The sequence below is a fragment of the Sus scrofa genome, unplaced genomic scaffold (genome assembly GCF_000003025.6).
Source record: "Sus scrofa isolate TJ Tabasco breed Duroc unplaced genomic scaffold, Sscrofa11.1 Contig2050, whole genome shotgun sequence".
Taxonomy (NCBI): Eukaryota; Metazoa; Chordata; class Mammalia; order Artiodactyla; family Suidae; genus Sus; species Sus scrofa.
Genome location: NW_018085008.1, coordinates 13,683 through 25,358, shown reverse-complemented (window position 1 = coordinate 25,358; position 11,676 = coordinate 13,683). Strand labels below are relative to the sequence as shown.

At 49.2% G+C, this 11,676-nt stretch overlaps 1 long non-coding RNA gene across 1 annotated transcript; it reads left to right on the top strand.

Moving 5' to 3' along the window:
• Positions 1-522: 522 nt before the first annotated feature.
• On the top strand, positions 523-7,027 carry LOC110258443. The gene is made up of 3 exons (XR_002341150.1): positions 523-578; positions 6,363-6,610; positions 6,822-7,027. It is a non-coding gene; the product is annotated as an uncharacterized LOC110258443 (long non-coding RNA).
• Positions 7,028-11,676: the final 4,649 nt, after the last annotated feature.

Below are 11,676 nucleotides of genomic sequence, written 5' to 3'. Positions count from 1 at the left end.
GTGGGTGGGGGGGGGGGGGGGGGGGGGGGGGGGGGGGGGGGGGGGGGATGTCAGGAAAGGAGCCCAGAGGGGTTAGTGTGGGAATGGGCCAGGGCAGCTGGGAGGGGCTTGTGGGTCGTGCCTGAACAGAGGGGAAGGGAGAGCTGAAGGGAGTGCTGAGGGCCAGGGCGAGCAGGGGGGGACTGAACTGAGGTAAGGCTGTCAGTGGAGTCCAGCAGACAGGTTCAAGTGAGGTGGTTTTTGTTTTGGTTTTGGCTTGCTGTGTGTGTTTGTTCGTTTGATTGTTTGTTTGAGAAGGGGGTAGAGGGGTGGATAGGTTGGATGCCTTTGAACTGATGGGGAAAGTTTCCAGGAAGGGGGGGGGTGTGGGTGGGGGCAGAGAGGGGCGAGGGGGGCGGGGACCCGGTTGTGCAGAGCGCCTGCGTGGGGGTTGCGTGCGTGCCGTGGCGTGCGTGGGGGTTGCGTGCGTGCCGGGGAAGGGAGCCCCGGGAGCGACTGCTGAGGGACACCGCGGCGAGCGAGCATGGGTGGAGGAGCTGAGGGTGTGAGCAGGGCTGCAGCGGGCAGGTCCAAGGCAGGTTGGTGTTTATCTTGGTGAGAAGGGAAGAGGGTGCCTAGGATGCTTGGGAAAAGGGGATGGAAGGTCCCAGGAAGTGTTTGGGGGAAAGGTGCGTGTTTGGGGAGGGCCGAGGGGGGCGGGAGCGGCTTCAGGGCAGCGCAGGCGTGGGGGTTGGGTGCGTGCAGGGGAAGGGAGCGCGCAGGGACTTTGGAGGGCCACCGCGAGCGAGCGTGGGGGAGGGAGGTGAGGATGGCAGCGGAGCCCCAGCTGAAAGGTTGAAGTTAGGGTAGTTTTGAGAGGCAGGAAGAGGGTGGATGGGATCCCTTGGAAAAGTGGAGGAGAGGTCCTAGGAAGGGTTGGGCCTGTGCGAGTGCGGGGAGCATGGAGGCGGGCGGGCACCCCTTGCCCCCCGAGCGAGCGTGGGGGTTGCGTGGGTGCAGGGGAAGGGAGGCCGGAGGGAATGGAGAGGGACACGGAGAGCCTGGGGCCCTGCGGTGAGGTTGTGAGGGGCATTCTAGGGGATAGGTTCAAGGTAGGTTTTGGTGGCTGCTGCGGTGGTGGTGGTTTTTGTTGTTGGTTTTTGGTTTTGGGTTGGTTGGTGTGAGGGGGGAAGAGGGTGGAGGATGAGGACCCCTTAGCAAATGGGAGCGGAAGGATGTCAGGAAAGGAGCCCAGAGGGGTTAGTGTGGGAATGGGCCAGGGCAGCTGGGAGGGGCTTGTGGGTCGTGCCTGAACAGAGGGGAAGGGAGAGCTGAAGGGAGTGCTGAGGGCCAGGGCGAGCAGGGGGGGACTGAGGTAAGGCTGTCAGTGGAGTTCCAGCAGACAGGTTCAAGTGAGGTGGTTTTTGTTTTGGTTTTTGGCTTGCTGTGTGTGTTTGTTCGTTTGATTGTTTGTTTGAGAAGGGGGTAGAGGGTGGATAGGTTGGATGCCTTTGAACTGATGGGGAAAGTTTCCAGGAAGGGGGGGGGTGTGGGTGGGGGCAGAGAGGGGCGAGGGGGGCGGGGACCCGGTTGTGCAGAGCGCCTGCGTGGGGGTTGCGTGCGTGCCGTGGCGTGCGTGGGGGTTGCGTGCGTGCCGGGGAAGGGAGCCCCGGGAGCGACTGCTGAGGGACACCGCGGCGAGCGAGCATGGGTGGAGGAGCTGAGGGTGTGAGCAGGGCTGCAGCGGGCAGGTCCAAGGCAGGTTTGTGTTTATCTTGGTGAGAAGGGAAGAGGGTGCCTAGGATGCTTGGGAAAAGGGGATGGAAGGTCCCAGGAAGTGTTTGGGGGAAAGGTGCGTGTTTGGGGAGGGCCGAGGGGGGCGGGAGCGGCTTCAGGGCAGCGCAGGCGTGGGGGTTGGGTGCGTGCAGGGGAAGGGAGCGCGCAGGGACTTTGGAGGGCCACCGCGAGCGAGCGTGGGGGAGGGAGGTGAGGATGGCAGCGGAGCCCCAGCTGAAAGGTTGAAGTTAGGGTGAGTTTTGAGAGGCAGGAAGAGGGTGGATGGGATCCCTTGGAAAAGTGGAGGAGAGGTCCTAGGAAGGGTTGGGCCTGTGCGAGTGCGGGGAGCATGGAGGCGGGCGGGCACCCCTTGCCCCCCGAGCGAGCGTGGGGGTTGCGTGGGTGCAGGGGAAGGGAGGCCGGAGGGAATGGAGAGGGACACGGAGAGCCTGGGGCCCTGCGGTGAGGTTGTGAGGGGCATTCTAGGGGATAGGTTCAAGGTAGGTTTTGGTGGCTGCTGCGGTGGTGGTGGTGGGTGGTGGTGGTTTTTGGTTGTTGGTTGGTTGGTGTGAGGGGGGAAGAGGGTGGAGGATGAGGACCCCTTAGCAAATGGGAGCGGAAGGATGTCAGGAAAGGAGCCCAGAGGGGTTAGTGTGGGAATGGGCCAGGGCAGCTGGGAGGGGCTTGTGGGTCGTGCCTGAACAGAGGGGAAGGGAGAGCTGAAGGGAGTGCTGAGGGCCAGGGCGAGCAGGGGGGGGACTGAGGTAAGGCTGTCAGTGGAGTTCCAGCAGACAGGTTCAAGTGAGGTGGTTTTTGTTTTGGTTTTTGGCTTGCTGTGTGTGTTTGTTCGTTTGATTGTTTGTTTGAGAAGGGGGTATAGAAGGGTGGATAGGTTGGATGCCTTTGAACTGATGGGGAAAGTTTCCAGGAAGGGGGGGGGTGTGGGTGGGGGCAGAGAGGGGCGAGGGGGGCGGGGACCCGGTTGTGCAGAGCGCCTGCGTGGGGGTTGCGTGCGTGCCGTGGCGTGCGTGGGGGTTGCGTGCGTGCCGGGGAAGGGAGCCCCGGGAGCGACTGCTGAGGGACACCGCGGCGAGCGAGCATGGGTGGAGGAGCTGAGGGTGTGAGCAGGGCTGCAGCGGGCAGGTCCAAGGCAGGTTGTGTTTATCTTGGTGAGAAGGGAAGAGGGTGCCTAGGATGCTTGGGAAAAGGGGATGGAAGGTCCCAGGAAGTGTTTGGGGGAAAGGTGCGTGTTTGGGGAGGGCCGAGGGGGGCGGGAGCGGCTTCAGGGCAGCGCAGGCGTGGGGGTTGGGTGCGTGCAGGGGAAGGGAGCGCGCAGGGACTTTGGAGGGCCACCGCGAGCGAGCGTGGGGGAGGGAGGTGAGGATGGCAGCGGAGCCCCAGCTGAAAGGTTGAAGTTAGGGTGAGTTTTGAGAGGCAGGAAGAGGGTGGATGGGATCCCTTGGAAAAGTGGAGGAGAGGTCCTAGGAAGGGTTGGGCCTGTGCGAGTGCGGGGAGCATGGAGGCGGGCGGGCACCCCTTGCCCCCCGAGCGAGCGTGGGGGTTGCGTGGGTGCAGGGGAAGGGAGGCCGGAGGGAATGGAGAGGGACACGGAGAGCCTGGGGCCCTGCGGTGAGGTTGTGAGGGGCATTCTAGGGGATAGGTTCAAGGTAGGTTTTGGTGGCTGCTGCGGTGGTGGTGGTGGTGGGTGGTGGTGGTTTTTGGTTTTTGGTTGGTTGGTTGGTGTGAGGGGGGAAGAGGGTGGAGGATGAGGACCCCTTAGCAAATGGGAGCGGAAGGATGTCAGGAAAGGAGCCCAGAGGGGTTAGTGTGGGAATGGGCCAGGGCAGCTGGGAGGGGCTTGTGGGTCGTGCCTGAACAGAGGGGAAGGGAGAGCTGAAGGGAGTGCTGAGGGCCAGGGCGAGCAGGGGGGGACTGAGGTAAGGCTGTCAGTGGAGTTCCAGCAGACAGGTTCAAGTGAGGTGGTTTTTGTTTTGGTTTTTGGCTTGCTGTGTGTGTTTGTTCGTTTGATTGTTTGTTTGAGAAGGGGGTAGAGGGGTGGATAGGTTGGATGCCTTTGAACTGATGGGGAAAGTTTCCAGGAAGGGGGGGGGTGTGGGTGGGGGCAGAGAGGGGCGAGGGGGGCGGGGACCCGGTTGTGCAGAGCGCCTGCGTGGGGGTTGCGTGCGTGCCGTGGCGTGCGTGGGGGTTGCGTGCGTGCCGGGGAAGGGAGCCCCGGGAGCGACTGCTGAGGGACACCGCGGCGAGCGAGCATGGGTGGAGGAGCTGAGGGTGTGAGCAGGGCTGCAGCGGGCAGGTCCAAGGCAGGTTGGTGTTTATCTTGGTGAGAAGGGAAGAGGGTGCCTAGGATGCTTGGGAAAAGGGGATGGAAGGTCCCAGGAAGTGTTTGGGGGAAAGGTGCGTGTTTGGGGAGGGCCGAGGGGGGCGGGAGCGGCTTCAGGGCAGCGCAGGCGTGGGGGTTGGGTGCGTGCAGGGGAAGGGAGCGCGCAGGGACTTTGGAGGGCCACCGCGAGCGAGCGTGGGGGAGGGAGGTGAGGATGGCAGCGGAGCCCCAGCTGAAAGGTTGAAGTTAGGGTTAGTTTTGAGAGGCAGGAAGAGGGTGGATGGGATCCCTTGGAAAAGTGGAGGAGAGGTCCTAGGAAGGGTTGGGCCTGTGCGAGTGCAGATTCAGCCTACACCAGAGCCACAGCAACGCAGGATCCGAGCCGCGTCTGCAACCTACACCACAGCTCAGGCAACGCCGGATCGTTAACCCACTGAGCAAGGCCAGGGATCGAACCCGCAACCTCATGGTTCCTAGTCGGATTCGTTAACCACTGCGCCACGACGGGAACTCCTCCTCTTATGATTTCTGATTTTGGTGGTGTAATTGTGCTTGGATGATTTTGTATCTTTACTGTACATATACCTTTACTGGTGAGCCTTGTCATTTGAGGTATTTGTGTTTCCTGTTGCTGTCTTGTCTTTTCTGCCTATAGAAGTTCCTTTAGTATTTGTTGTAAGGCTGGTTTAGAGTTGCTGAATTCTCTTAGCTTTTGCTTATCTGTGAAGTTTTTGATGTCTTCTTCAAATCTGAAGGAGAGGTCTTGCCCCTTTGTTCCAATCCAGGAACCCTTGTGAAGGCAACCAATCGTGGACCTCACTCTCCTGCAAGTCCCAGAGCAGGCTGGAGAAATGTGGGACTTCCTAGGAGTTTACAGATGGAGGGACAGAAGCCAAGGAGAGGCCACAGAGCTGGCTTTGCCCCCACCATCCCTTGCCTGGACCCCCTTCCACCCGAGCAGCTTGGCCCAGGGCAACCCTTGCCCTCCCAGACTGCACACATCCTGTTTTAAGGATGCACAGCTTAAAACACGGTCGTGTGAGGTGAATGTGATAACCACTGCACTCCGGAAACCCTGCCCACATTAACAAAAGAAAAGTCAAAAACCACATGATCATCTCAGTAGATGCAGAAAAAGCATTTGACAAAGCGCAACATCCAGTCATGTTCAAAACTCTCGCCAAAGTGGGTATAGAGGGAACATTCCTGAACATAAGCAAAGCCATTTATGACAAACCCACAGCAAATATAATACTCAATGGAGAAAAACTGAAAGCCTTCTCACTCATCTGGAACAAGAGAGGGATGCCCACTCTCACTACTGCTCTTTAACATAGTTTTGGAAGTCCTAGCCACAGCAGTTAGACAAACAAAAGACATAAAAGCCATCCAAAGAGGAAAAGAAGAGAGAAAAGTGTATGCAGACGACGTGATACTACACATAGAAAACCCTAAGGACTCAACCCAAAAACTACTTGAACTGATTAATAAATTCAGCAAAGTAGCAGGATATAAGATTAACATTCAGAAATCAGTTGCATTTCTGTATACCAACAATGAAATATTAGAAAAGGAATACAAAAGTACAATACCTTTTAAAATTGCACCTCAAAAAATCAAATACCTCGGAATACACCTGACCAAGGAGGTAAAGGACTAATATGCCGAGAACTATAAAACTTTAATCAAACAAATTAAAGAAGATGTAAAGAAATGGAGGGATATTCTATGTTCATGTATTGGAAAATCCAATATTGTAAAAATGGCCGTACTTCCCAAAGCAATCTACAGATTCAATGCAATCCCTATCAAATGACCCATGACATTTTTCACAGAACTAGAACCAACAATCCAAAAATTTACGTGGAACCACAAAAGAAAGTCTATTCAGCAAGCATTGCTGGGAAACCAGGACAGCTGCATGCAAATCAGTGAAATTAGAACACACCCTCACCCAGTGTACAAAAATAAACTCAAAATGGCTGAAAGACTTAAATAGAGACAAAAAAAAAAAAAAAGGATTTCCTGTTGTGGCGCAGTGGTTAACACATCCGACTAGGAACCATGAGGTTTCGGGTTCGATCCTTGGCCTTGCTCAGTGGGTTAACGATCCGGTGTTGCCATGAGCTGTGGTGAAGGTTGTAGACATGGCTTGGATCCTGCATTGCTGTGGCTCTGGTGTAGGCTGAATCTTACTGTCGTGGATTTTACCTGAAGTCCTCTATTCCCCCCAAAATGTATTTTTTCTTCATTTTCCTCCGGGCAGGGAGAGTCTCCATAACAGCTCTGCACGATGGGAGGACCCCAAGACAGCAGCCCAAGGAGGACAGGCATTCTCATGAGACAGCCGGAATCCAGGTCTTCAGCTCCTCTGTGGTGCCGCAGGGGCTCCTGGGAGTCCGCCATCTTGTGGACAGTGAACGGCCAGCCGTCTGCTCTCTACTGGATCTGAAGACATCCCTGGGAGCAGAGCGGATGTTGGTAGCAGATTCCAGTATGGGAAGCTCAGAGAAGGTAAGCAGGGTGTCGGGGAGCCCCTGCCTGGGGTCCTCTGCAGCCGCCGTGTCGCTGGGGACTCGGTGTCCGTCCCTTGGTGTGGTGCTTGGAGCCGAGGGTGGTGGTGGACACCTGTGGTGGGGAGGACGGTCATGCCCAGGTGGGGCCAGGGGCCAAGTGGCTGCTGGGGTCACACTCACACAACTCACAGTCACTTCTAATTTTTCAGTTTCCAGATGGCAGATTATGGGATTTTTTTCCGCCTTCAAAATTGTGAGTTGACTTCCATTTTAAAAATTCCCTTACCTGTATCTATATTTATATCCATACATGTATCTATCTGTATCTTACTGGTTCTGTTTATATTGTGTATATGCAGTAGCTATCATAGACTTTTTTTTTATATTGCAGAAACTTTTTATTTATTTATTTATTTATTTTTAAAGGTTTTTAATATATAAGAAAATCATCTTAAACATTTCCCCCCATCTTCCCATATGGATAACTGCAGTAATTAGAAAGAATTTGGGGGAGATTGTAACATTATTGCATGTGAAATCTTAGTGAAAAAGTTCCCCTTTCCACCAGTCTTGACCTAAAACCAAGGTGACTTTTTTTTTTTGGTATAATGATCATAGCAATCTAATTTCACAGGATTTCTATCCCATAGCCCAAGCATACCCCCCCCACCCCAAAAACTCTCTCCTCTGGAGACCATAAGTTTTTCAATGTCTGCGAGTCAGCATCTGTTCTGCAAAGAAGTTCCGTCTGTCCATTTTTCAGATTCCACATGTCAGTGAAAGCATTTGTCATCGGTGTCTCATTGTATGGCTGACTTCACTTAGAATGATAATTTCTAGGTCCATCCATGTTGCTAAAAATGCCGGTATTTCACTCCTTTTAATGGCTGAGTAATATTACATTGTGTATATGGACCACATCTTCTTGATCCACTCCTCTGTCAATGGACATTTAGGTTGTTTCCATGTTTTGGCTATTGTAAATAGTGTTGCAATGAACACCGGAGTACATGTGTTTTTGAGAGTCATGGTTTTCTCTGGATAGATGCCCAGGAGTGGGATTGCTGGATCAAATGGGAGTTCTATGTTTAGTTTTCTGAGGAATCTCCAAACTGCTTTCCACAGTGGTTGCACCAATGTGTAATCCCACCAACCATGTACTAGGGTTCCTTTTTCTCCATAGCCTCTCCAGCACTTCTTGTTTGTAGACTTTTTGATGCTGGCCATTCTGGCTGATGTAAGGTGGTACCTCAGAGTGGTTTTGATTTGCATCTCTCCAATAATGAGTGACGTTGAACATCTTTTCATGTGTTTCTTGGCCATCTGTATGTCTTCTTTGGAGAACTGTCTGTTTAGACCTTCTGCCCATTTTTGGATGGGGTTGTTTGATTTTTTGGTATTGAGCTGCAGAAGTTGCTTGTAAATTTTGGAGATTAATCCCTTGTCAGTTGATTCACTTGCAAAGATTTTCTCCCATTCTGTGGATTGTCTTTTTGTGTTGTTTAGGGTTTCCTTTGCTGTGCAGAAACTTTTACGTTTGATTAGGTCCCATTTGTTTATTTTTCTTTTTATTGTCAATACTCTGATAGGTGGATCTGGGAAGATGTTGCTGTCATTTATGTCAGAGAGTGTTTGGCCTTAGTTTCCTCTAAGAGTCTTACAGTGTCTGACCTTATATCTGGGTCTTTAACCCATTTTGAGTTTATTTTTGTGTATGGTGTTAGGGAGTGTTCCAATTCATTTGTTTCCATGTGGCTGTCCAGTTTTCCCAGAACCACTTATTGAACAAGCTGTCCTTTCTCCGCTGTATATTCTTGCCTCCTTTGTCATAGATGAGTTGGCTGTAGGTGCGTGGGTTGAATTCTGGCCTTTCTATCCTGTGCCACTGATGTATATTTCCATCTTTGTACCAGTACCATATGGTTTTGATGATTATTGCTTTGTAGTGTAGTCTGAAGTTGGGGAGCCTGATTCCTCCAGCTCCATTTCTCTTTTTCAGGATGTCTTTAGCTAGTCTGGGTCTTTTGTGCTTCCAAACAAACTTTAAAATATTTTGTTCGAGTTCTGTGAACAATGTCCTTGGTAATTGGATTAGGGATTGCATTGAATCTGTAGATTGCCTTAGGTAGTATAGTCATTTTGATAATATAACTCTTCCAATCCAAGAGCATGAGCATGAGAATCTTTCCATCTGTTTGTGTCACCTTTGAATTCTTTCATCAGTGTCTTATAGTTTTCAGAGTACAGGTATTTTGTCTCTTTAGGTAGTTGACTACTAGGTATTTTATTCTTTTGGATGTGATGGTAAACGAGATTGCTTCCCTAATTTCTCCTTCTGATCTTTCATTGTTAGTGTATAGAAATGCTATCAATTTCTGTGTATTAATTTTGTATCCTGTGACTTTGCCAAATTCATGGATGAGCTCTAACAGTTTTCTGGTCGAGTTTTTAGGATGCTCTAGGTATAGTATCGTGTCATCTGCAAATAGGGATGGTTTTACTTCTTCCTTTCCAAGTTGGATTCCTTTTATTAATTTTACTTCTCTGATTGCAGTGGCTAGGACTTCCAGAACTATATTGAAGAGTAGTGGTGAGAGCAGACATCCTTGTCTTGTTCCTGATCTCAGTGGGAATTCTTTCAGCTTTTCACCATTGAGAATGATGTTCACTGTGGTTTTGTCATATTTGGCCCTTATTATGTTGAGGTAGGTTCCCTCTATGCCCACTTTCTGAAGGGTTTTTATCAGAATGGGTGTTGGAATTTGTCAAAGGCTTTTTCTGTGTCTATTGAGAGGATCATGTAGTTTTTATTCTTCAGATTGTTAATGTGGTGTATCACACTGATGGATTTGTGGCTATTGAAGAACGCTTGCATCCCTGGGATAAATCCCACTTGATCATGATGTACAATCCTTTTAATGTATTGTTCGATCCGGTTTGCTAGTATTTCATGGATGATTTTTTCATCAATATTCATCAGTGAAATGGATGTATAGTTTTCTTTTTTTGTGGTATCTTTGTCTGGTTTTGGTGTCAGGGTGATGGTGGCCTCATAGAATGAGTTTGGGGGCATCCCTTCCTCTGCAATTTTTTGAAATAGTTTCAGAAAGAGAGGTGTTAGCTCTTCTCTAAATGTTTGATAGAATTCGCCTGTGAAGCCATCTGGTCCTGGACTTTTGTTTGTTGGAAATTCTTTAATCACAGTTCCAATTTTGGTTCTTGTGATGGGTATATTCATCTTTTCTATTTCCTCTTGGTTTAGTCTTGGAAGATTGTACTTTTCTAAGAATGTGTCCATTTCTTCTAGCTTTTCCATTTTATTGGCCTATAGTTGCATATAGTCCCTTATGATCCTTTGTATTTCTGTGATGTCCGTTGTTACTTCTCCTTTTTCATTTCTAATTTTATTGATATGAGTCCTCTCTCTTTTTTGCCTGATAAGTCTGGCTAGGGGTTTATCAATTTTGTTGATCTTTTCAAAGAACCAGCTTTTCATTTCATTGATCTTTTCTATGTTCTTCTTGGTTTCTATTTCATTGATTTCTGCTCTGATCTTTATGATATCTTTCATTCTACTAACTTTAGGCCTTGTCTGCTCTTTTCTCTCAAGCTGCTTTAGATGCAAATTAGGTCTGTTTCTTTGAGATTTTTCCTGTTTCCTGAGGTGGTCTTGTATTGCTATAAACATTTCCTCTTAGAACAGCTTTTGCTGCATCCCATATGTTTTGGAGTGTCGTATCTTCATTGTCATTTGCTTCTAGGTATTTTTATTTTATTTATTTTATTTTATTATTATTATTTTTTTTGTCTTTTTGCCATTTCTTGGGCCGCTCCTGCGGCATATGGGAGGTTCCCAGGCTAGGGGTCTAATCGGAGCTGTAGCCGCCAGCCTACGCCAGAGCCACAGCAACGCGGGATCCGAGCCGCGTCTGCAACCTACACCACAGCTCACGGCAACGCCGGATCGTTAACCCACTGAGCAAGGGCAGGGACCGAACCCGCAACCTCATGGTTCCTAGTCGGATTCGTTAACCACTGCGCCACACGGGAACTCCCTTTTTTTTTTTTTTTTTTTTTTTCCCTAGGTATTTTTAAATTTCCTCTTTGATTTCTTCAGTGATCCATTGGTTGTTTAGTAGCATGCTGTTTTGTCTCCACGTGTTTGTGTTTTTTGCAGATTTTTTTCTCGTTGTTGATTTTGAGTTGTATAGCATTGTGGTCAGAAAAGATGCTTGATATGATTTCAATTTTCTTAATGTTACCGAAGTTGGATTTATAGACCTGGATATTAGAGAATGTTCCATGTGCACTTGAGAAGAATGTGTATTCTGTTGCTTTTGGATGGAATGTCCTATAAATATCTATTAAGTCCATCTGGTTTAATGCATCATTCAGGGCCTGTGTTTACTTATTGATTTTCTGTCTGGTTGATCTGTCCATTGCTTTAAGTGGGGTGTTAAAGTGCCCCACTATTATTGTGTTACTGTCGATTTGTCCTTTTAAGTTTGTTAGCAGTTGCCTTATATATTGTGGTGAACCTATGTTGAGTGTGTAGATATTTAAAATTGTTATATCATCTACTTGGATTGATCCTTTGATAATAGGTGATGACCTTCTTTGTCCCTTAAAATATTCTTCATTTTAAAGTATATTGTGTCTGATATGAGTATTGCTACTCCAGCTTTCTTTGGATCCCTGTTTGCATGAAGTATGTTCTTCCATCCTCTCACTTTCCATTTGTACGTGTCCCTAGAAGTGAAGTGGGTCTCTTGAAGACAGCATATATACGGGTCTTGTTTTGGTGTTCATTCAGCCAGTCTATGTCTTTTGGTTGGGGTGTTTAGTCCATTATCATTTAAGGTAATTATTGATATGTATGTTCTTATTGTCCTTTTATTAATTGCTTTGGATTTGTTTTTGTTAATCTTTTTTCTTCCCTTCTTCTCTCGTTCTCTCCTCTTCTGGTTTGATGACTATCTTTAGTGTTGTATTTGAGTTGATTTTTCTTCGTTTGTGTATTCATTGTAGATTTTTGGTTTGCAGGTATTCTGAAGTTTTGATATG